The 26,358-nt window shown below is 40.8% G+C and overlaps 1 long non-coding RNA gene across 2 annotated transcripts in view; it reads left to right on the plus strand.

Moving 5' to 3' along the window:
* Nucleotides 1–23,484: 23,484 nt before the first annotated feature.
* LOC120538793 overlaps nucleotides 23,485–26,358 on the plus strand; it is a 136,697-nt gene continuing 133,823 nt past the window's right edge. Inside the window, exon 1 of one of the 2 annotated variants that reach the window (XR_005635510.1) lies at nucleotides 23,485–23,767. This is a non-coding gene — a long non-coding RNA (uncharacterized LOC120538793). The remainder of the gene's footprint in view (nucleotides 23,768–26,358) is intronic. The other variant, XR_005635512.1, reaches the window with a different exon arrangement.

Below are 26,358 nucleotides of genomic sequence, written 5' to 3' on the forward strand. Positions count from 1 at the left end.
CTTTTTACTTAAGAAAGGCAGTTTAGAAATAGGTCTAACATTGTCAAAAACGGAGGAGTCAAAATTATTTTTCTTGAGGAGGGGGTTTAACAACCAGCAGTTTTAAGACAGTCTAGAATGACCCCCATACTTAATGATGAATTTACTATATCATGCACACTATCAGTTAGCACGTCGGATACTTCTTTGAAAAAGATTGTTGGTATTGGCTCAAGGAAGCAGGTGGAGGGTCTCATTTGAGAAACTATTCTATATAGATTGGGTAAACCTTACCTGGTAAAAGAATTTAATTCACTTAAAATGGAACACCAGGATTTAATAGGATCAGCTTTGAGGATATGTACAATATTGTTTCTGATATCATTAATTTTGTGATTAAAAAATATAGGAAAGTTTAACTGGAAGTTTTTTGGAGGCATTCCATTGAGTGACCTCTGTTTAGCAAATGAAACACATTGATAGGAGTTTGGGAGATGCAGAGAGACATAAAGGACTTGGAGTATTGTGGATTCAGAGTATAATTTTATCTCAGGGAGGCATGGTGGTGCCTCACAGCACAGGTCACATTTTTGGCCTCACTAATCGGGCCAGTATAGTTGGCATAGACTTCCCTAGCGCTTGGAGACATTTAAAAGACCAATGCACTATTATAGTCTATTCAAAAGTAGTTTAGTTTCTCCCTCCCCATTGATTTCAATGTAATGCATCCTAAACCTTTCTGCATTTTTTCTGCACTCAAGGTGAACCAAATTTTAGCAGGGTTCACTGATCACTAATAATAAATAGTGTTCCTATGTTGTATATTTGCACTGTGTTTTGTTGTACATGCTTCAGCAAATTAAGTTCTATGTTGCTTGCTTCGTTAAGTGAATATTGTAAAATGTCCAGTATACAGTATTAGTTTTATTAAAGATGGGTTATGCTTGATAAAATAAATGACAATGAATATAAGAACATAACGAGTTTCATAAATAACAAGATACCTTGCAGTCTGTCCTGCTCTTTTGTTTAGGTCAGGGGTCTCCAATTTCAGTCCTGAGTTTTACTCTCAACAATCTCCATATTAGAAGAGAGTTTCTGCTGTTGATGAAACAAGATATTTAATTTAATGCTTCATTTGCACTCCCATTCTGCCTTGTCAGGCCCTTCTGATTTTGTCTGAAGATGACATTAAGGTATTCCATGGAATAAAAGAGATTATCACTTCTTGGCCTTCACTTATTTTCTTGTTGTTTTTCCAAGTGCTCAAATAGAAAGCAATTAATACTGTAAACGCATCAGTTTTAAAAATTGAAAAGCAGTGAAGAGTTGTGAATTTTAATAAGTGAATGAAAATTAAGTCCAAAACTGTTGTGTATGCAGCAGTAATTGGCTAATAAAGAAACTGGAAGGAATGAAAACCAGCAGGCAGTGTGGCTGTCCAGGAACAAGAAGAGTTCCTTTAATGACATCTTTAAAAAATAAAATAAAATGTGCAATACCAAAAATGTCCAACAAGGCGGGATGAAAGCACTAACAACTTGTTTCTCTAATAGCAGGAACTGGTTTCTAATATGGAGACCACTTAGAGAAGAACCTGTAACCACTGAGGGCCTACAGGACCGTGAGTGGAGAACCCTGGTTTACGTGACAACTAAGTTGTCCCAGAATTTAATCCAGAGACATTTTAAAGATTTTTAAGACTTCCACTACAAATACATTTGCTGCAACCCAGCCAGGGTGAATCCTGGAATGAAAGCGATTGTTGGGTCAAGCAGGGAGGGCGAAGAACGGTGTGGAGGACTGACATCGGGGATGTGATTGACAGTCAAGGGAAGAAAAGGGACAGCACCCTGAATGGAGGGTCAGGGAATGGAAGGGGGATTCCCGGATGATTCAAGGAACAGCTAAGAAAGTGTAGAGGAAGAGAGAGGGGGAGTTGAGCTGGGTATGTGAGGTGGGCTATGGAAGTGGAACTGGAGGAACTGTTTTTTTTGGTCTGTTAACAGCGTCTCTCGGGGGCATAACAATGACAGATTCATAGATAATTGTAAATAGTGAATAAACTGTTTTGCAATCCCTTCTTTGTCCTGCTGTGCTTTTTTCTTTTTTGAACCTCTCACTGTGAGGTTGCTACATGTGAATTAGCAGTTTGTTTTAGACTCTCATTATCCTTTATGGTGAAGAAATCCCTCCTGATTTCTATCTTAAATGCACTGAATTTTGTAATTCAGTATTTAATTGAAAAATTTGCGCCACATATATTAAAAAAAGAACAGGCTGAATGGAGGAATGTCACCTGACAAATGATACATACACCAGAGCCAATTTAGTGTTGCCAATTCACCTAACCTGTATGTCATTGGGCAGTGGGAGGAAACCCTTACAGACAGGAGAGAACAAGCAAACTCCATGCAAGGAGAGCCCGGGACACAAACCCTGTTCTCCTTACTGTGAGGCAGCAGTGCTACCAGTGCACCACTGTGCCACCTTACACCTGGCACATGTTGTTGATTAAACAAATATTTCGTAAACATTAAAAAAAAAACACTACTGCTCATTTTGCCACAAACATGCTTCTATTAAATGTAATGAATTTGTAAAAGTAGTCACCATTTAGATTAATAATTAAAGTTCTAATGTTTCATTCCCAGAAAAAGGATTGTACAATAAAGAGGCATATTCCTAACTTTTTTGAGCCTGAAAGGAAATATGAAGGCTTTCCCATTGGTTTGCTTGCGTTTGCCGTCTCTACTTTACTATGTTCTATGCCAATGAAATGGAAAGTTTTTTGTTTTGTTTTTTTTTTTTTTGATTCGAGAAAATGTTTTCTGCTGCTGACATCTTGTCATGCTTGTTCCCTGTGAGTAATCACATTTTCTAGATTATAATCATAAAGTTTCTAAATTCTTTAAAGCAATGTGTCATGCAGTACATTTAAAGAATGCTTAAAGGCTGCCAAAGGAAGAGGCTCGGCTGTCTTTCATTTTCGGTTTTCCTTGAAGCCAGATGTTTTTAAAAATGTAAAAATGTCCCATTGGTCTCCTTCATGATCTCTTCAGCATGCATAACAGTCACCGATGAAACTAAGTATTATATATAGTGATTTATTTCAACCTTCATACACAGAATAAATCCAAGTTTAGTATTTGCATTTAATAACCACAATTCTGAAAAAGTTGGGACAGTATGGTAATAAAAATAAGAAAGAGAGATTTGATGAGAAGTCAAGCTAAATGACACCTTTTATTGGCTAACTGAACAGATTACAATATGCAGGCTATTGAGGTAGCTTATGTCCATTCTTCGGAGCCTGAGTTGCCTTGAAAGCTTGAATATTTTAATTTGTTCAGTTAGCCAATAAAATGTGTCATTTAGCTTGACTTCTTATTGCATAAATTATGGCTAACAAGGTACAACACCCTACTACTAAGGAGGGATTTGTAAATGTATTTTGACTTGTATTCAAAGAAAAAAAGTATCAATCAATCAACATTTATTTAATATAGCACATATTCATACAAAAAATGTAGCTCAAAGTGCTTTACAAAATGAATAGAAAAATAGAAGACACAATAAAAAATAAAAATAAGTTAACATTAATTAACATAGAATAAGTAAGGTCCGATGGCCAGGGTGGACAGAAAAAACAAACAAAAAAAAAACTCCAAAAGCTGGAGGAAAAAAAATAAAATCTGTAGGGGTTCCAGACCATGAGACCGCCCAGTCCCCTCTGGGCAATCTACCTAACATAAATGAAACAGTCCTCTTTGTATTTAGGGTTTTCATGGAAGGACCTGATGATGATGGTCACGTAGACTTCTGGCTTTCATTCCATCAATGTTGGTGCATTATGATGCTTTGAGTAGGTGGTGGTGGCGCAGGCCGCCACCGTAAAGAAACCGGAAAAAGAAACAGAAGACAAGACAAGGTTCATGGTTTTCCTAACCAACAGATTTGTTGATTGAAGATACATGTTTATAGCGTAGGGTGAGATACTGAGCCCCCAAACCTTCAAACACGCCAGCACAAGTCCAAGTTCAAGCAGTAGTTTTTTTTGTCCACAGTACCTTGACAGGCCCCTTTCCATTAGTCATAGGCTCACCCAAATATTCTTCTCTTCTCTTCATTTTGTTCTTCTCCCTCCACTCCTCCAGGTGAGTTTCTTCCTCCCCACCACCCAACTCTGATTACCAGGTGAGGCGTTAGAGCACTTTTATGCCAGACCCAGGAGTACTCCTGGTGTTGTTACAGCACTACACGATGGAAGCACTTCCAGGTCAGGCACAAGTTCCCGCTAGCAGCACCCATGGAACTCAACAGGGCTGTCTAACAGGACTGCAATTCCCAGCCTTACTTGTGGGTATCCATGCAGGCACTGTAGCCCAGAAAGACTGCCACCTGTCGTACTGTGGCAGCAAATAGTTCATGTGAGTGTTCTGCCATTTAACTGACCTCCTGGCTTGGTGAGGAATCTTTTGCCATCCCAGGTAGAATGCCAGTCCATGCTTGATGTCCATGACAATGTCTGTAACACTTTTTAAAAGTCATGAAATGGTCTTGGGAATGCTTTGGAAAACCTTTATCCGTCAATAGCATTCCCAACTGCACTCCACAGACACAAGTTAAGGCTTTGCAATGCAAAGCAGAAGACATAAATCAACACTTTCCTGATGTGCCATCTGCTTCTCTGTGCTCCAAGATGAAAAATAGCACAGTGAAATTGTGTTTAGTGGTCTGACAAGTCAGGATTTTAAATTGATTTTGGGAAAAAATAGATGTAGTGTTCTCCAGGCCAAACAATCTAAGCTGTTAACATTGTCAGGTCAACAAGCCAGTGTGTGTCATGGTATGTATTTGGGGTGTCAGTGCCATGGCATGGGTAACATCTGTGAGGGCACTATTAATGCAAAAAGATAATTTTGGAGTAGCACATGCTGCCAACAAGACGCTATCTTTTCCAAGAATGTCCCAGGATTTTCCATCTGGACAACAGCAGACTGCATTGTGCTTGGATTACAAGTTCATAGCTGCATGAGCAGAGAGTGTTGGTACTCGATTGGTCTTCCTGTAGTACTGACCTGTCCATGACTGAGAATATGAGTTGTTTTATGAGGCACAAAATATGTCCATGAATTGTACAATTGCTTATATTATTAAACTTGATAAACGTGTGGCTTCGGGGCCCACACGCTTGATAAGTCTGATTATAAAACAATATGGTGATGTCATGTAATGGTAAACACTCGGGTGTCCCACCTTTTTAGAGCCTGTTTCAGTCATGAGATATGACACCAGTGTATATTTTTAAAAAACAATTAAATTCATGTGTTGCTGTATTATTTTCAGTATAGTACAGGGTGAATACAATTTACAGATTACCCTGTTTTGGTTAAATTAGCATTTTCCATACTGTTCTAACATTTTTGGAATTAGGATTGTAATAAAAATTAGCACTAGGAAGAGATATTATAGAAGCAAAAGAACAGACTGAAACAACAAACATCAGCAGCCAGACTGTGTCAGCTAACCACCAGCTTACACTAGCAGGGCAGAAGCCCCCACAACATGGCCTCCCTGCACTGGCTCTCTAAAAGAAAAGGCAGATGGGTGGGCCACTGCAAAAGATGCCTCTCGGCAAAGCACAGCTGACAACTCACACCCAGAAAGGATTCTGGTCGAGTGCACAGATTAACACACAACATGATTAAAGTAAATGTAATACTGTATAGTTAAACAAGTCTATAATCCTGTAATTCAAAATATAGGCAAAAGTCTGTGGAAGCGAAGGTCTGTGATACATATTTGCATATTTGTAGCTAGAGATCCACAAAAGGAGAAAATGAGTCACATACTGTATCTTAAGAATAGTTTTTTATTCCTAAGCATGCAACAGCCTGCCAGGTGTTATCATGAGAGGAAAATTATTAGAAATACAGGAATCAAAGGCAATATATAGCAGGTGAAGGGTGGAGGGGGAGAAGATAAGGTGGGGTGTGGATTAATAAGGTGGGGTTCGGAAGGTGTTGGTTATAAAGTCTTTTCTTATTATCTTGATGTTCTTCTTTTAAGCCTGCATATGCTGGGTTCAAGTCCAACTGTCTGTTAATGGAATTTTTATAAGTGAGCCATGATTCAGCCAGCTCTCTGGCACTCTTAGTATAGGCCCTGAAGTTTCATGGTGTCCCAGTTAAACGTGTGTCCGATGGAACTTTTATGTGTGTAATTCAGAGACCGTGGGTCTTTCCTTCTGACAGCATTGTGATGTCCCTGTATACTTGTTGTGAGTCTTTTAGATGTTTGCCCCACGTATACCACTGGGCATGCTTTGCATGGGATGCTGTAAACTGCATTTCTGGTCTCTGTGATCGACTTGTTGCATTTGGCATTGAAAAGGACAGTCTGTAAAGTGTTTTCCGGTTTGTGCGCTATCTTGAATCCAGATCTGGCCTAGACGCATGCTGTACTTTCTGACATGCCACAATGATAAAGGTGCGGTGAGGGACAAAGTTGGAGTCGACTGTTTGCTGAGGTCTGGGGTGTCTCTTATTTAGGCATTGTTTAATAAATGTCTTGATGTAAAGATAATGTCTTTCATTCTTTTCATTCTTTTTTGTGTCCATTGTATTACAATGGGTGTTAACCCTTTTGAACAAAGTCCTAACACAACTCCGTGTATGTGATGAAGGGTGGTTGCTGGAAAAGTGGAGTATTTTCCCTGCATAACATTCCTTGAAATGGACACTTGTAATTAAATCAGTGTGGTTACCTCTTTCAATAGAAATGTCAAGGAAATTGATCCACCTGTTCTTTTCTCTTTCCATCGTGAGTTGGATTGCGGGGAATACTGATTTGATGTGGCCATGGAATTCATTCAGCTGGTTACTTTTTAATATGATGAATGTGTCGTTGATATAACGTATCCAGAGTTTAGATATGAACTGAATTACAGCCGTGCTTTCAAAGCTCTGCATAACCAGTTCAGTTAAGAGTCCTGGTAATGGAGATTTGATTGGCATGCTGTTTTCAAATAGGGAGGCGATAGCTCCCTTGGAACAAGTTCTTTTTAATTGCAGCGTTTTAAGTAACCTGAACCTAAATACAGTGGAACCTCAGTTCACAAACATCTCGGAACATATCGGTTTACGACCAAAAAGTTTGCCAAACTTTTGCATCTGTTCACGACCACACACTCGGTATACAAACAAGCCAGTTTCCCTTTCGGTTTGTGCGCGCCGATGATTTCTGCACGTGTTCAGTCTCTCCCTGTGCACTCCCTCTGCACACACACACGCGCACACACAAGAGAGATACACACATGCGAGAGAGACACAGAGAGAGAGAGAGAGAGAGACACACACACACAAGAAGATATTAACTCTTTCAGGGCTGATCTCGACTTTTGTCAAAATTCAGGGGTAGAGTACAGTAATCAGTTGTAAATTGCAACAGAACTCGCTCTTACATTTTAGTTCAAAGGAAAGATACATAGCTTTGTTGATTTGACCTTGATTCCAAACGCATGCATGAGTAGCGAAGAGCAAACAACCTCTAAAATGGCATCGATATCTAGCGAGGGACCAAAGCGAATGTGCAAAACAAGGACATTTTACGTAATTTCGTTGAATAGGACTTGTCGGACTCAGAGTTTGATGCAAGTGATCTGGAGATGGATATCGAAAATGAAACTGAGGTACTGGCATCATCTGATCGGTCTCCAGCTGATCGTGATGCTGAATACTTTCATGTAGCTGATGCGCCTACAGCAGTGATCGCTTGAGAAGACCACCACTTATGATGATAACAGGTACAAACCGTATTGCATCACACTGCGACCGCCACCACCAGCCACCTGCTGTGCGAAGACAGCCAGGCAGCCATCCCACCGTGCATTCCTGCTGATCATCGAGGTGCCCTTGTGCAGACACTGCCGCCAGAGATGCCAAACATGCACCAACAGCAGCCACGGCATATAGCAACAGACGTTTTATCTTGATTTATGTGTGAAAGCATTGCTTTGTGTGCTTTTCAGAAAACTGAGATTTTTGGAAAAAATATTCAGCCCTTAAAGAGTTTAACAAAGACTGATCTACAATATCCAGCAGATAGATCTACTCTTATATTTATCATCAATTATTTTAATGTACTTAATTCTAGAATTCCTCAGCAGTGAAACATGTCATTTTTGCAATCTGTTCACTAGCGATTTTAGCAAGTTTGGACAGCAAAGACAAGGATTTATTTCTGCATTCCAGAACAATTCTGAGGACGCCTGAATCCAGCAGCGCTTTATGCAAATTCTAGCCAGACAGCATGTCATACTAGACAACTGTCATTGATGGATCATTGTTACCTTGACAGAATCAGATTACGTGACTAGAAATTATGGGCATTGACAAATTCCAGGACTCTGTGACGAATTTCCAGCACAGTTATAAATTTCCAGAGTACAGTGTCCTCCATAATATTTGGGAAAAAGTCATATTTTTCCTTGATTAAGCCCTATACTCCACAGTACAATATTAAAAATCAAACATTTCAGACGTGATTCAATTGCAGATTTTCATTTTTCGGTATTTGCATTAATCTCAGTCACACTGTGTAGACATGACTACAATTTTTTTTACATAGTTCCACCATTTCAGGGCACTATGTTTGGGACACAGCAGTGGTCGGTATATTAAATCTGTCATATTTTGTACTTTGTCGCATATCCCTTGGATGCAATTACCGCTTGAAGTCTGCGACTCATGAGGGTCTTCTCTGCTGATGCTCTGCCAGGCCTCTAATGAAGCCATCTTCGGCTCCTGCTTGTTTCAGGGGCTTGCCACCTTACGTTTTCTAATTCAGCATATAGAAGGCCTGTTCAGTTGAATGGAAATTGGGTGACTGCCTTGGCCATTCAAGAATTTTCCATTTTGTAGCTTTGAAAAACTCCTGTATTGCCCTAGCAGTATGTTTGGATTATTATCTTATCTTAGGATGAAGCACTGTCTAATAAGTTTGGAGACATTTACTGGAACTTGAGCAGATTAGGTGTTTCTGTACACCTCAGAATTAATCATCAATGAAGAGAAGTGTGCCAGAACCTGTGACAACCATATGCCCAAGCCATAACACACCACCACCACCACGTTTAACAGATGAGGTGGTCTGCTTTGGATCTCAGGCAGTTCCTTTTTGTTTCCAACTTTGCTCTTGCCATCACTCTAATGCAGGTTCATCTTTGTCTCATCTGTCCACAAGATCTTTTTCCAGAATTCTGCAGGCTCTTTAAAGTCCTTTTTCATAAACTGTAATCTTGCCGTCCTTTTTTGTGGCTAGTGATTTGTGTCTTGCAGTGTGGACTATTTATGTGCATGAAGTCTTCTGTAGATAGTCGTCTCTGACACTTCACGTTTGCCTCCCGAAGACTGTTTCTGATCTGTCACATGGGTGTTTGGGGCTTTTTATTCACCATAATGAGGATTCTTCTGTCACCAGCAGTGGAGGTCTTCTTTGGCCTGCCAGTACCTTTGTGATTGCTGAGGTCATCAGTGTGTTCTTTCTTCTTAATGATATTCAAGACAGTAATCCTAAGGTTTTACCAATGTCTCTGATGGTTTTATTCCTGGTTTTCAGCCTCATAATGCTTTTTTTGACTTTCACTGGCACTGCTCTTGTCCTCATGTTCAACAATGGCAACTACAACTCCAAAGGGTAATAATAGTAATAGCAATATATTTTATTTATATATAGAACCTTTCCCATGCTCAAGGTCCTTTACAGAGTTTTATAAAGAAACAGCAGGTATACGTAACATTGGATACAGATGTTTCCTAAATAGAACATTAAAACAGATAGATACAGGGTATACAAAGGCATTAAACAGAATAAAAGACAAGAAACCAGAGAAAAATACTACATTCAATACTAAAAGAAAGCCTAGCAAATAACATCATTTGTGATATAACACACACACAAATTACACTGGGGATCTGGACTGAGAGATGAACTGAAAGAAGCAGTGCATAGTGTCAGGTTAAGTTGAAAGCCTTCTAGAACAGATGAGTCGTAAGTCGTTTTTTTAAAGAATGAATGGAGTCAGCCTGCCAGTACGGAGTTACAATAATTGATGCAGGATGTGATAAAAGCATGGACACGTTTCTCAGCGTTAGAAAAGGAGAGGAATGAGCAAACACAGGATATACGTATTATGGAGGTGAAAGTAGGAAAGCTTCTTAATGTGGTTTATTTGGGTGGAACAGGAAAGGGTGGAATCAAAAATGACACCTAGAGTCCTCGCGTCAGAAGAAGGTCTGATGAGACCACCGTCAAGAGTGACTGAGAAGGAGATCATTATCTTAAGTTGTGCTTTAGTTCCAATTTGCAGGCGATCAGTTTTGCTGCAATTTAATTTAAAGAGTTCTGCTCTGCCCAGGTTTTAATTTCACTGAGGCAAGTTGTGAGCTGAGGAAGCCCTGATGAAGTTTCACTTTTAACATTGAAGCAGAGTTGACTATCATCTGCATAAAAATGATAACCCATCCAAAGCTATGAATAATATGGCCAAGGGGAAGCATATAAATACAGAAGAGAAGAGGGCTGAAGACAGAGCCCTGAGGGTCTCCTTGTGTGACTGGCACTGAGCTGGACCTGCTGGTGCCAAGACTAACAAACTCTTACCTATCAGTCTTAAACCACTGGAGGGCAGTGCCAGAGATACCCAGCATGTTCTTCATTCTGGACAGCTGAACATCATGCTTGATAGTGTCAAATGCTGCACTAATAGTGTCATTCAGTTTTCACGGTGGCACGGTGGCGCAGTGGTAGCGCTGCTGCCTCGCAGTTAGGAGACCCAGGTTCGCTTCCCGGGTCCTCCTTGTGTGGAGTTTGTATGTTCTCCCTGTGTCTGTGTTGGGGGTACTCCGGTTTCCTCCCACAGTCCAAAGAAATGCAGGTTTGGTGCATTGACGATTCTAAGTTGTCCTGCAGTGGGTTGGCACCCTGCCTGGGATTGGTTCCTGCCTTGTGCCCTGTGTTGGCTGGGATTGGCTCCAGCAGACCCCTGTGACCCTGTGTTCGGATTCAACGGGTTGAAAAATGGATGGATATATCAAACAGATCCCACTGTGCAAAGTTTTGACATTTCAAAATTGTACTTTGAAAAGCATTGGCGAATATGCAGACTCATTTATTTTTAACAGAGAACCATTCTGTATGACCTCAACTATACATTAGTTTACTGTTTGAATTTTACTTTGACACCAGTAACACCAACTTGTATATTTTGTACATTTTCTTCTTTTTCTCATTTGAGAGCCACTCAGATGCCCAATGCAAGTGTGTTACATCATGCGTACATTTTCTAATTTGTTTCCTTCTTCATTGGATGTGTGTGTGCGCAGTGGCTGTTCAAACTCACCCCTGCTTGCATTTTATTTCTAACGGGTTTTGTCATACAGCCTATTTTTCCACATGCGTGAAACTTTTTATGTTTAAACTTTCATTCACATTCCACGTGTTCTTCCCTTTGGGAAAGTGTCTTTCCTTTCCATGCTTCACATGCATTTTTATATTATGGCCTCTGATACATATGTTATGACACACCATCATCAACAGCTTCTCTTGTAAGTTCTGCACATTCTTACTAGTGGTTTCTACTGTAACAGCTGTTTTCAATACATTTTCAATTATTTGAAATTGGTCATACTTTATTCTGCAAATGAGTTAGGCTCTTAGCTTTTGCTACAGTGTGTTTCCATAATTACAATCATGAGCTAACTTTCTTCATTCTGTATCATATTCTGTCACCATTTCTATGGGCTTTCTGGAGCAGGAGTCAGATGTAAATATTTCTACTAACTCACTAGGTTTTGTCTTAAACCGCTCTTTTAAAAGATTCACTAATTGGATGAAATAGTTGGCTTCATGGAGCTCAGGAATATTTTCATTAAACTGTGTTTCTTCTTGTTAAATATTGATGTCCCTTCCATAATTTCATTTAAATTCGTTCCATATTTCCATTTAGCGTCAAAAGCTGCAAAAATTTTTATTGTCTATATTCTTTCTTTCTTTTTCTCCTTTTTTGTACCATTATTATTATTATTACTATTATTATTAAAACAATATGTGTAAGTCTTTCACTTTCCTGGGACTGAAACCGACCCACTTCTATTCCTGGCCATACAGATATTGTTCCAAATCTTTTTAACCCACCATGTCCAACTTCTTGTTTTGTCGTCATCATTACTTTTTATGTTGCATCTTCTTGTATGAAAAGCAATGACACATGCTAAGTATATTATTAATTATTTATTGATCAACAAACACATGACCAAGATCTCTATCTCTTACTGTGCCACGCTCTACTTTGAATCTTTTTTGACACTTTATAAAAAAAAAAACTATCTTCCACTCCTAGAATCACCCTGTAGTACAAGCATACCAACACCCCCTACTAATTTCAGTTGAGACTGCAGATGGCTGACACTGCTTAGTTAAGTCCGTTCAGGATACTATGTGTACAAAACCTAGAACTGCAGTATAGGTAAGCAATAACCACTATTTTATGAGATCGTGTGTGGGAACGTACTGCAAAAATAGAATCCTCGGTACAGAAACAACCCTCACCGCAAGTGTAGGCCAGCAGTTTCTGGGTGGAAGTTTGAAGGTTTTTGATAATTGTGAGCCATCTAGCCTTATTATTCTTGAAAACATATTAGAGTTTGGTTTCAATATTTGCTTTTTACATTTTAAGTAAAACACAATAGAGTTATAACAAATACTCCATTTCTAAAATTAAGCAATACAAAGGGAATAAAAAAGACCAAATGATATCAAAGAATGGCTATCATATTAACATGTGATTGATACTTCTGTAGAAGACACTGTTGAGAGAATTATCTTCATGCTTCTTCATATTCCTCCTCACTCAAGCACCAGCCTCGGGGTGTGTACCTTACCTCCACTTAGCTAGCGAACAAGTGAGCTACTTAACGGATTTAGAAATTCACGCTAATCCGAGACAGAGAATCTGCGGGCCAAGGGGAGGGGGAAGCGTGACATCAGGAGTGAAGAGCTGGGCAGGGCCCTCCTCACTGTCCTTTTTCATTAATTCGTGGGTGCAGCCACAGGGAACGGCTAGCATATATATCACTCCTCAAACCCCGCAGACAAACGTCCAGGACACCAAGTAAAAGTACTAGAAAAAATTTTAATTTATTTCCCTTTTGAAATTGTGCCACAGTAGACACCACACTCACTACAATAATCAATAATTCAATACAAATAATCAATCCTAATAATACAATCCTCCTCTCCTTCCAGCAGCTCCATCACTGTACCTCCCAACTCTGGCTCAGCTTGTTGGGTTTTCCATAGTTCTTTAAATAGTCCATGACCCAGAAGTGCTCCTGTCCTTCAGTCCATGTGATTCACTAGCACATCCGGGTCAGTTGAAGATTTATATTTTTTTTCAGTCCGGAAGTACTTCTGTTCTTCCGTCCCCGTGACTTGGGAGTACTTCAGGGCTATAAGGAAAATAAAAATCCCTGTGTCTCCCTGCAGCATCACCCAATGGCACACATGCCACCCAACAGGGCTGTGAATATCGCCCATGATGCCCTGCGGGAATCCGGGACACCTCCATGCTGAAGGGAGGACTCCATCTTGCGGCCTGGATGTGTTGACCAGAATAAGCTGCAGGCTGTCTCTCACACTGGTCATTGGCAGAGATATCTTGGCCACGTGCTCTTCTCCCCACGCATGGGATACTGTCCCATCATAGCTGAACATGATCAGATACAGTGGCAATGTTTGACGTTTGAGCATACCTACCTTCCAGAGATACCGTGCCAGCTTTTTACATTTTTGGCAAAGAAATCACAGCTACATTCTCGCCCCGATAGCAAAGCCAAAAATATTGAATAAGAAGAGGCCCTCAGGTATGAAAGCTATCATCATAAACTCTTCTCAAATAAAAAATATTAAATTTTTTAAAATATTTTTATTAATTTTTAAAGTTTGTCTTGTTTCACTACTACACGGGTGGAGCTGCGGGGGACAGCTAGTATATATTGTGACAGATCAGCCTGGCTGCAGACAGACACCAGGGACACATAATGTCCAAAAGCACACAATGTTTATTAAAATGTTCTTTTTCCCGCACGCACAGTACCCACATCCACCGTGTCACCAACTCAGTCCTTATGTTACCCTTCTTCTTTGTTTCTTCGGCCGCCTCTACTCCTCTCCTCACAAGCTTAGTCTTCCTCCTCCCGACTCTGTCTCCTTGAATGGAGTGAGGCAGCCTATTTAATACTGCACCCAGAAGTGCTCCAGGTGCTCTCCGATCACCTTCTGGCAGCACTTCCAGGTGTGGCAAAAGTGCTGCAGCCCACGGCTCCGGAGCTGTTCAGGCGCCCCCTGGTGGTGGCCACGGACCCCAACAGGGTTGAGCTTCTAAGCCCCAAGCCTATGGCCTGATGCAACCCAGGGGGCTGCCCTCTCATGTCCCTGTGTATGAATTGCCATCTCCTAGTCCCCTGCTTCTCCAGGCCTCCCAGGTAGGGCACGATCCCCGGCCATCCATCACAATAAATAAAATGCAAAGCTGACTGACTGAGACAGTCACTCATTCACTTACCAACAAAAACACTATTCTCTAGTTAATTTAAAAATTAAACCAATTGTACATCTAGGGCAGTATGTATCCACTAATAAATGACATTTCGATATATCAATATTTAGGGTGTGGTCTATGGCCGGCTTGTCATCACGGTCAATACCCCCAGGCCACCAGATGAAGCTCTCCCTGCAGCATGGAGGTGCCCCGGATACTAGCAGGGAATTATGGACTATGGAGTTTTCCCCTACAAACTTGCTGGATACCCCAGGGGCCAACAGAGGACTCTGCAGGGAGGACCAGAGAGTCATATGTGCCCTATGACCCGGAAGTGCGTCATAGACAAAGCGACAGCAGAAGTGACATACTTCCGGGGTGAAGAAGGACTTTTTATCTGACCCAGAAGTGATAAGGAATCATGGACTGAAGGATTGGAACACTTCCGGGTCAGGGACTATAAAAGGATTGTGGGAGCTCCCAGATGGCGATCTGAGCTGTTGTTTATTGTATTTGTGACTAGTGAATTTAATGAGTATTGTGGGGAGGAGGGTGCTTTGTGCACTGTGCTGTATTAATAAAGTCTACTTTTGGACTTTTATCTGGTGTCTGGCATATTGGACAAGGGTTCAAGGGAGCGATAGCGCCCCCTATCTGTCACAAGGGATAAAAATATGTTACAATAAAAAAATTAAATATTCCAAAATATAAGAAATTCTTTAATTGATTGAACTAAAATTGTGTGATGTTATAGAAAAAAGAAAATCTTTATCGGAACATTTTTTATTTGTGGATTATAATACAGTAGTGAGTGGGCTATGGTAATATGCCACATGCATGCTCAGTTGGGTACATAAATAGCAGCACTGATTAATGGGGTAGTCAGACAAGTAAAGAAGAAGAGATCTCTTGGACATGAACAAGAGACAGGATCATGCTTGTCATGTACTGTAGAGTGAGCTGTGATGTGGAAGGAGGAAAGTTTGGCGAACCTCAAGATAGACGGTCAGCAAACTCTTTATAAAGCTCAAATGTGGGGTGCCACGCTGTTTAGTTGTGAATGCTGATGTCTCTTTATCAGACGTAAAAAGGCAGTGAGAGAGAAGTAAAGTTTAAAGTGCCATTCTTGGGTCTGAGACAAGCCAGGAGTGTTGGCAAACCTTTGGCAGTGTAAACGCTAGCTTAGCTCATCTATCGGGACCCCACATAGTTCATAGTTTTCATACTGATGATGTGGCTCAAAGTGCTTTACAAGATGTCAAAGAAGTAATTACATGGAAATAAAAACAAATTATATAAGATTGATATATAATTAAGAAAAACGGAGTTCTTAAATAGCGATTTTTTTTATGTCAAGTCTATGATAAGTCTAATCCTTACTTCTGTCCTGTGTTGAGCATCACACCTTCATAAAATGTTTTTATCTTAGGTGTTTACATTTGAGACTCACACATTTACAGGCAGAAAACATCCTCAAAATTATGAAATTGTCTAATTAAAAATTTTCCAGGTGAAGCCAGGTAACTCAGCTAGTATTGATATACTGTATAGATCATTGGGATCTTCTAAGTCAGGATAAATCACTACAGTCTCCATATCTCTTGACAAATGGAGCTAGACAGATGAAGACAGAAGCAGCAGCCTTGTGGTATGACGCTCATTGCATTAGCCACTTTCACAAATGTGTGTTAGAAACATAAGTAGTATGACACTCTGGTTAGGGTTGCTGCCCTGCAATATCTGCCAATTCCAATTCCTTGTTCATAATCAAAATTGTAGGAGTACTGTACTGAACAGAAAACTGGGCAGAAGGCCACACAGCAAAACAAAACCTGTCCAACTACTTGAGGGATGATAAAAGTCAGTGTTACTGACAGTCAGGCAAGAATATCTAGAAACTTGACTGACAGACAGAATGGTCTTGAACCTAAGGTGTGATCCTCACCTCCCATGATGTTTTGCTTGATATTTTTATGGTGCTACTGTCTAAATTAACTTTATACTGTATGGTACAGCTTTTAGTGAATATTTTTATCTGTAAGGCAGCATGGTGACACATTATTTAGTGGTATGCCTCACAGATGTTTCAAAACTCAGCTTAGACAAGGTATGTGAAGTTTGCATGTTCTCCCAGTTTGGAGTTTCTCTAGAACACGCAGGCTAGATTGAGTGGCGACTCACATCAGCACAAAGCAGGTCATGAGTATCCTGCTCAAATTAAAAAAAAATAATTAATTGCATGGGCTGCTGTGAGATGTGGCCAGCTTGCCATCCCAGCCAATACCCCCAGGCCGCCAGATGGAGCCCTCCCTGCAGTATGGAGGTGCCCCGAAGACCAGCAGGGAGTCCTGGGACATGCAGTTTTTATACAAGACACTGCCGCAAGAGGGATCTGCAGGGAGGACCGAAGACTTCTTCATCCCCTAAAACCCGGACGTTAGTCAGAAGGAAGAGCGACATGCTTCCGGGGTGAAAAGAAAGGACTTGTACCTGACCCGGAAGTGATTGAGAGTCACATGGACTGGGGATTGGATATTTACAAGGACTGTGAGAGCTCCCAGATGGCGAGCTGAGTTGGGTGTAAGGGTGGCAACGCATCGGGAGTGGAGATTGTGATTATTTGTGATTTATATGAGTATTGTGGAGGAGAGGGTGATTTGTGCAAGTAATAAGCTAAAGAAAAACACGATTCAGAGTTAGAATTTTGTTGTCTGGCAATAGGGCGGCACGGTGGCGAAGTGGAAGCGCTGCTGTCTCGGAGTAAGGGGGTTCGCTTCCTGGCTCGTCCCTGCATGGAGTTTGTATGTTCTCCCCGTGTCTGCGTGGGTTTCCTCCCACAGTCCAAAGACATGCAGGTTAGGTGCGTTGGCGATTCTAAATTGTCCCTAATGTGTGCTTGGTGTGTGTGCCCTGTGGTGGGCTGGTGCCCTGCCCAGGGTTTGTTCCTACCTTGTGCCCTGTACTGGCTGGGATTGGCTCCAGCAGACCCCCATGACCCTGTGTTAGGATATAGGAACAATGACTGACTGATGACATTAAAAAATAGAAGCTTGAACATACGAATAACATATACAAATGCAAATAATAAATATCTAATAATGATAAAAATATATATACAAAATTCATATTATTCCCATTGATTACCCATTCCAATTGAAAAAAATGCATGTCCCTGTAAAACTGTGTTTTGCAATGACCATTACAAGCTAAGGTCAGTCACTAGGAAAAGCACAAAATGATCTACAACAGGGATGTTTTACTCAAGGGCAACTGTACAGTATATAGCATGTGCAAAAGTAGGCAGCTCCAGTGACCTAAAAACACAGGCATAAACTGATAACATTTTTGGATTAATTCATGTAGTTTTTATATATTTTGGGTGCTGAACTAAAACATGAAAACTGTTTTTCTTCATCACATAACATTTTTCTAGAAATCACATTTTTTTAGCTGTCAGTTATAGGTTTATTGATTGTTTTCACACTATAATTTATTCAATATCAATGTTTTATTTGACTGATAATTTGTCTGAATTTAATATTTGTTAATATTTAAATGTATGTATTAAGTGCCCAGGAGAACAGGCAGGGCGTCTTGGCCAGTATGGAGGAGGATTTCTTGTATAGCCAGAAGCCATAATGGAAGAATGGCCAGATTGCATACAACTTACAATTCCTGTCCTGGCTGGGATGCTGGAAGGAAGAATGGACTGGTGAGAGCTGGAAGCCAAGGGCAGTTCATCCTCCAAAATAATAGGTGGTGATGTTCCTCACAAGTAGTCTAAGTTTGGACACCCGCATAGCTTGATGGGAATTGGAGTCCAGAACTGCAGCCCCATAGGGGTCCTTAGGTGACGGTAGGGGCATTGCCGGGAGAGGATCTCCCTGGTGTCCGTATGACACCAGAAGTGCTACCAACAAACCAGCTTAAAAGGAGCCTACCACCATACCTCATGGAGTTAGAGTCGGGAGGCAGCAGGTGACATTCACTGAGGAGAGAAGAAGAGATAAAAGAAAGTATTTAAGTCTGTATATTTGATCCGTGTGGATTAAAAATACTTTATTTGAAGCCAGAGTGGTGTTGGGTTTTGTATGTCTGGTGTTTGGGGGATCAGTGGCATCCCCTACTGTTGACAAAGTTTACAACAAAAGTTATTTTATTCAATAATAATGTCAGGATATAACTGGAATTGAACACTGTGATGACTTATAGCAGTGGTAGGGCCATACACAATTCCTAGATTTTCAGTGTGAGTGGGACAGCAAAGCCAAGGATTTACAGTGGGTTCAGAAGTAATGTCCAGATTGAAAAAAGCTAAAGCTTGGTGGCAAAAATATCATCAAACCTAAGTTGCTGTGCATTCAGATAAAAGGCTACTGCCATTGCTTCATATTAAGCTTAGCTTAATCAAGCAGTTTGCCAAAGCCCTACCAAAAGATGGAGCCTGTTTTAGGTTTGTGTGTTGAAAGTTTCTAGGTTTGCTGGAGGCTAGATTGAAAGAGAGAATCTTTGTTGGACCCGATATTTGAAAACTGATTTCTGATATATACTCAGCAAAAAAAGAAACGTCCTCTGACTTTCAACTGTTTTTACTTTCAGTAAACTTAATGTGTAAATATTTGTATGAACACTAAAAGAGTCAACACCATAAGACATAAACTAAAAATGTTTCACAATGTGTCCCTGAATGAAGGGAGGCTCAAAATCAAAAGTACCAGTCAGTATGTGGTGTGGCCACCAGCTGCTTGAAGTACTGCAGTGCATCTCCTCCTCATGGACTGGACCAGATTTGTCAGTTCTTGCTGTGAGATGTTCCCCCACTCTTCCACCAAGGCACCTGCAGGTTCCTGGACATTTCTGGGGGGAATGGCTCTAGCCCTCACCCTGCGATCCAACAGGTCCCAGACGTGCTCAATTCCTTCGACCATAAACACGAATCCGTCCATCACCCCTGGTGAGACAAAACCGTGACTCATCAGTGAAGAGCACTTTTTTCCACTCCTGTCTGGCCCAGCGAAGGTGGGTTTGTGCCCATAGGCGGCGTTGTTGCTGGTGATGTCTGGTAAGGACCTGCCTTACAACAGGCCTACAAGCCCTCAGTCCAGCCTCTCTCAGCCTATTGCGGACAGTCTGAGCACTGATGGAGGGATTGTGTGTTCCTGGTGTGACTCGGGCAGTTGTTGTGGCCATCCTGTACCTGTCACGGAGGTGTGATATTCGGATGTACCGATCCTGTGCAGGTGTTGTTACACGTGGTCTTCCACTGCGAGGATGATCAGCTGTCCTTCCTGTCTCCCTGTAGCGCTGTCTTAGGCGTCTCACAGTGCGGACATGGCAATTTATTGCCCTAGCCACATCAGCAGTCCTCATGCCTCCCTGCAGCATGCCTAATGCACGTTCACGCAGATGAGCAGGGACCCTGGGCATCTTTCTTTGGGTGTTTTTCACAGTCGGTAGACAAGTCTCTTTAGTGTCCTGCGTTTTTAGAACTGTGACCTTAAATGCCTACTTTCTGTAAGCTGTTAAGGTCTTAACGACCATTCCACAGGTGCATGTTAATTAATTGATTATGGTTAATTGAACATGCATGGAAAACATTGTTTAAACCCTTTACAATGAAGATCTGTAAAGTTATTTGGATTTTTAAAACATTATTGTTGAAATACACAGTCCTGAAAAAGGGACGTTTCTTTTTTTGCTGAGTATATAATTAGACGGTGCAATGAACCACCTAGAATGAGAGGCTTGGATATCGTTGAAAGAAGTAATTTCAATGTTTTTAGGTAAAAAATAAATACCCAAATTATAAAGAAATTGTAAAAAAAATGATTAGTTAAGTTTAAATTATTGGGTTGAATCTCAAATTTCATTTTTTTGGATGTGAGTTTGAAATTTTTCCCTGAAAAACTGGAGTGGTGAGTGAAGGATATCAAGCACATGGAAAGATGGTGCCATAGACATTGGAATGTCAATATGATGGTGGACTACTGCTGAGTGTACAAAAGATGGGCCACCGACTGAAATTCTGAATTAAAAAATAGGCAGTTACAAAAAGTAGACAAGTTAGATATAAGTCAATAAATAGGTATTGCTATTTTCTTTATATTGTGGACCACCAGGGGGCATACCAGCCTCCTTACCCGACACAGACAGGCAAGGACACAAGTACAAACACATGCTTTTATTTTTCTTTCTTTCTCTCATGGGAAATGCCTTCCCGCATTTCCCACATGTACAGCACAATCACAAACACTGTCACAGTACAGAAAGCACACTTCTCTCTCTCTCTGTTCTTCTCTCTTTTCCTCCACTCCGCCTGGCAAGCTATGTCTTCTCCTACCCGACTCTTGCTCCCAGAGTAGTGGCTGCTGACTACTTTTATAAGGCACTATACACACACAAACGCTTTCATTTGCAACTTAGTTGCACATTTCTTTTCTAATTGCACTATTCTACAACTGTTCACAAATGTTCTGTATGATATTTGTATGTGGAATACCACAATAAAGAGTTCTGGCTCCTTTTCTATTTACTCTGTAAACTTTAAACATAACACCACGTCATCTCACTTGCTGAAACTCTCAGATGATTCTGCACTTATGGGGTGTATTGATAAGGGGGATGAGACAGAGGAAAGGAGTCAGGTGGGCAACTTGGTTGTTGGTGCAAAGAGAATTGTCTGCAACTAAACATCAGCAAAACCAAGGAACTGGTTATTGAATTTTGCCGCACCAAAGAGCCTCTATGTCTGTTCATGGGGTGGATGTAGAGGTGGTCCTCTCCTACAAGTACTTGGGGTCCACATCAATGGCAGGTTGGACTGGACTTGCAACACAGAAGAACTTCTGTATATAAGAAAGGGCAGAGCTGCATATTTTTTTTCTCAGGAGACTGCGTTCCATTAATGTGGAAAGTGACATCCATCACATCTTCTATAACTCTTTGATGGCCAGTGCAATTTTGTAATCTGTGGTGTGCTGGGCAGGAAACATTACTTCAACAGAGGCCACCGAAATAATGAGCTATTAAAATGGCAAGTTCATTTATAGGACACACTCTGGACCCCCTGAAGGTAGTAGCAAAGGAGAGAATGAAAACAAAACTCAGTGCCATTATGAACAATGCTTTATGTCCTCCCTCTGACACACTAACACTAGGGTGTTTCAGCCAACAAATTATTCAGCAGAAGTGTTTCAAGACTCTTTTCATTGCATGCATGGACTGGGTGTTAGGTATGGAGGAATATTTCGGACAAAATGAAATGCGTAAATAAATAAAAGTACTGTAAAATGTGAGCATAAATAAATAAATGTGTCACGAAATATGTTTTTCGTTGCTTATTTATTTATTTCATTTTGTCCGTAACATTCCTACAAACCGTCATGAAATACGGCTTGAAATAAAACTGTCACTTTCACTCGTCAAAGTTGAGAGGGTGGGCTCTAACACGCCCTCTAGTTACTGATTGGTGAATCGATGCTTACTACTGCCGATGAAATGGATTCTGCCGAAGATATTACGTATTTCAGAGAGAGAATTGAAGATTTATCGGAAGAAATTACAATGTTGGCGGCCCTTTTAGACTCCGATATAGATGAAACTGTTTTTGAAATTATCGAAGAACAGGTGGAACGGACTCTACTACACTTCAGTTCAGGTGATGCAGTACCCTGCTCTGGACGTCCATCCTTTGACATTCCAGCTGAGTCAATAGAACACCTTCTGTTATGCGGTTTAAAAGTACAACAGATTGCAGATCTGTATGGTGTATCAGAGAAGACAATCACAAGGCGAATGAGCCAGTTTGATATACGGTAAGCTGCAACGGCTGTATTAGTTTAGGTACTTTGACATGGAATGCCCAAAGCAGCTCCACCTAATATTTTGAACTGAACAACTTTACCACTGAACAGAGCTGTACAGTTGTTTGAAAAAGTAGCTGCGAATATGCAACTGACTTTCTACTCGTAAAACAAGGGTCAAATACTCAGTTCTAAAAGGGCCGCCAACATTGTAATTTCTTCCGATAAATCTTCAATTCTCTCTGTGAAATACGTAATATCTTCGGCAGAATCCATTTCATCGGCAGTAGTAAGCATTTTTCTAATTAACTCTTGTGCTATCGATTCACCAATCAGTAACTGGAGGGCGTGTTAGAGCCCACCCTCTCAACTTTGACGAGTGAAAGTGACAGTTTTATTTCAAGCCGTATTTCATGACGGTTTGCAGGAATGTTACGGACAAAATGAAATAAATAAATAAGCAACGAAAAACATATTTCGTGGCACATTTATTTATTTATGCTCTCATTTCAGGACATATTTATTTATTAAGGCTCTCATTTCATGACACATTTATTTATTTATGCTCACATTTCACAGTACTTTTATTTATTTACGCATTTATTTATTTATTTCATTTTGTCCGAAATATTCCTCCATAGTTAGGCAGGGTCGTGGGGTCCTTTACTAGGGGTGGCTGTACTTTAACTACTGGTGAATAAAAGAGATTCTAAATCTGAAATGACAGGACACTAAAAGTCCATTTTGATTGGGAAGCTTTTAAGTACCAAGTCTAACTTTGTGACACATTACATTATCTAACACCGATGTGTGTTTATTTTTTTACATGACAATTTTGCATTTTCGGAAAAAAATATCTTTTCTCCTCATCTAATTTCGGACATTTCAGGGAGTTTCCGGATGAACTTATGAGGAAATGAATATGCTTTGGTTGCCTTCACGGTCGCCTTTCGTGCCTTTTCGTACCCATGGCAACAACTCTCTAATCCTTTGGATTACTTCCACTTTCATTTTTGTGTGTTGAATTTCCAAACATTTCCTCGACTGCCCCATCGCCTCCGTCACTTCGTCTTCACATATATTTATAACGCTCACAATTGTTTATTCCCACTTTTCTGCACAAACCATTTCAATAAGGAATATCGGAGCCCAAAGAATGAACTGTTATCCTGGCGTAACACGTGCCGGCTACAAGTACATCTGTAGACTCGCGGGGCAGGACAGGAGTGGCGCTGGGAGGAGCGTAGTTTCCTGAGGGGTGTTGTCGCTGAAGTTCGTCTATTGCCGGCAGTCGAATGCTAATTTGACGGCGGCCGAAGGTCTGCAGTCTCTAAACAGGAGGACAAGCTGTCACCCAGGCGTACAAGTGCGGTGTCCCCAGGAGGTAAGACTTTGGCGCAGGCACTGTCAGGTGGTGTGCTCGCCGCACGGCTGGCGGGGATCGCTGGACTTTTGAAGGAGAGGCTCGATCGGCAGAGTATAGTGTTAAATGTTGAATATCTGTATTTCACAAGTGAAGAGTCTTTTTGACAGCTACAAACAATACCATTCAGTGTTGAATTACAAGTCATGCGTAACCACCATTGGAAGGCCGTGCAGTGGTGTGTGTGCATGCCTTGTGCGGCGGCGAGGACTTCGCTTAGTTATAAGCGGTGAGAGGCGGGGAACCCGGGTAAGGACAGAACTCGGGCTAAGCTTTGTGCCTTTTGAAATAAAAAATGATACACGTTTAAACAAAAATGCTGATAAGTATACTTGCATTAGCAGAACAGCAGTGTTATTGGAGTACGACACGTATCAGTAAAGATTAGATAAAAGGCTACACGTGAACTAAAATCCTTTCAAAAGCAAAATGAAAGAACAACAGAGAATTCATAATGATTAAGAACTGTGATTTTAATATTGCTAGAATGGTGGAGTAACCACTGGCCAAGATTGATTTTACAACACCAGTACGACGTGCTGAATCGGTTCAATTTGCAGTCGGTATAGCTTAAGCACTGCCAATATTGGCAACAGTGCATTACGTTAAGCCAACATGAATGCACCATAAAGCACGGTGATGCCGGGTCACCCATTGATTTGCCTCTATGTAATCCTGACCAGGTGCAGAAACCGAATAGACTGGTGAATTGGAAAGCACAGTTCAGTGATGAGCTGTAAGCTAATATTTTATTTTAGGAATTGGTCACGCTGGAAAATATACTTGTGGCAATCATGGATTCATGCTTTGTGTATTCTGTATGTTGGTGTAGGTCTTATCGGAGTACCCCATTTTCCAAACATATCTCAAAGTAGGGGTGGCACGGTGGCGTAGTGGTAGTGCTGCTGCCTTGGAACAGAGAGATGGCAGTTTCTGCTTTGAGTGCTGCTTGTGTGGATCATTCATGTGTCTGGCGCCCAATCCAGGGATTGTTCCTGCCTTGTGCCCGATGCTTGCCAGGATAGACTCAATCCTGCCCTGGATAAGCAGGTTATGAAAATGGATGGATCACAAAGTTCAGCATGTAAGGTTGGATGGTAACTCTAAATAAGTATGAGAAGTGTGATAGTAAGTGTGTGTGTGTTTGTATCCCACTATGGACTGACATCACAGGCATTTTTGGTTCCTGCTTTGCATCAAGTGATGGACATGAGTAGACTCAAAAAATGGATGCATGAATAAATCTCAGTCTCCCCGTACTTTGCAGTATGCCTTGAAAGCAGCACTTAGTCAAGGACTAAGAGATATTGGACAGTTGAAGGAAGACTAGTTTCTTTTTATTTACTATAGTGGTGAACAAGTCATTTTTGCAGTGTGATGTCTCTGAGAAGAATATATCTCGCCACTCTTAGATATTTAACAATCTCACATTTATTGGTTGCTTTTCCGAATTAGTCCAGGTAGCAATTTCAAGCTGATCATTTAACTAACCAGTTCACATCAGTACCATGATTTATATCTAGTCACACATTTGATAGTTGCTCCTGGGGTAGGCCATGCTCTTTTTTAAATTAATTAAAGGATTAAGATAAATGACGGTTATGAATTATCTATTGTAATGACACTCCACTTCAATATTGCCAGCTTATTTTGCCCAGCTGAAAAAATCCTAACAACACAATGAGAAAATTATGCGCTATTCTGTAAATAATATAAAAAAATTAATTCATTTTTTTATAGATAGATAGATAGATAGAACTTCATTTGTCCCCAGAGGGAAATTTGTTTTTTACAGAAACTCTTTAAATAAATAAATAAATACTGCGGTGGGTTGGCACCCTGCCCGGGATTGGTTCCTGCCTTGTGCCCTGTGTTGGCTGGGATTGGCTCCAGCAGACCCCCGTGACCCTGTGTATGGATTCAGCGGGTTAGAAAATGGATGGATGGATGGATAAATAAATAAATGAATAGATAAAGAATTAAGTAAATAATTAAAAAAATATACATACACAGGTTGGTCTGAACATACACCAGAATGATTGTAAAGCAAGAAAATTAGAAAGAAAGAAAAGTTCTGACTAGGCTGTCACAGTCACAGTGAGGCATTATGCAGGTGTATTGCTGTTGTTATAAGGGAGCCCCCCATAGTTTTTCCTGACACACTTCTGCTGAATAATTTATTGGCTGAAAGTCCTAAGTTTTAGTGTGTCGGAGAGAGGATGTACAGCATTGTTCATAATGGTGCCCAGCTTTGTTTTAATTCTCTCCTTTGCTACGACTTCCAAGGGGTCCAGAGTGTGTCCCATGACCAAGCCCACCCTTTTAGTTTGCTTGTAAATCTGGTGGGCCTCTCTTGAAGTGATGTTACCAGCTCAGCACACTACAGCATAGAAAATTGCACTGGCCACCCCAGAATATTAGAATATATAAAGGATGTCATTACCCAATATAAAAAGAACACAGTCTCTTAAGTATAAAGAGCGTGCTCTTCCCTTTCTTAAATAGTTCCTCTGTGTTATGAGACCAGTCCAACCTGTCATTAATTCAGACCT

Source organism: Polypterus senegalus, chromosome 11 (genome assembly GCF_016835505.1).
Source record: "Polypterus senegalus isolate Bchr_013 chromosome 11, ASM1683550v1, whole genome shotgun sequence".
Lineage (NCBI taxonomy): Eukaryota > Metazoa > Chordata > Cladistia > Polypteriformes > Polypteridae > Polypterus > Polypterus senegalus.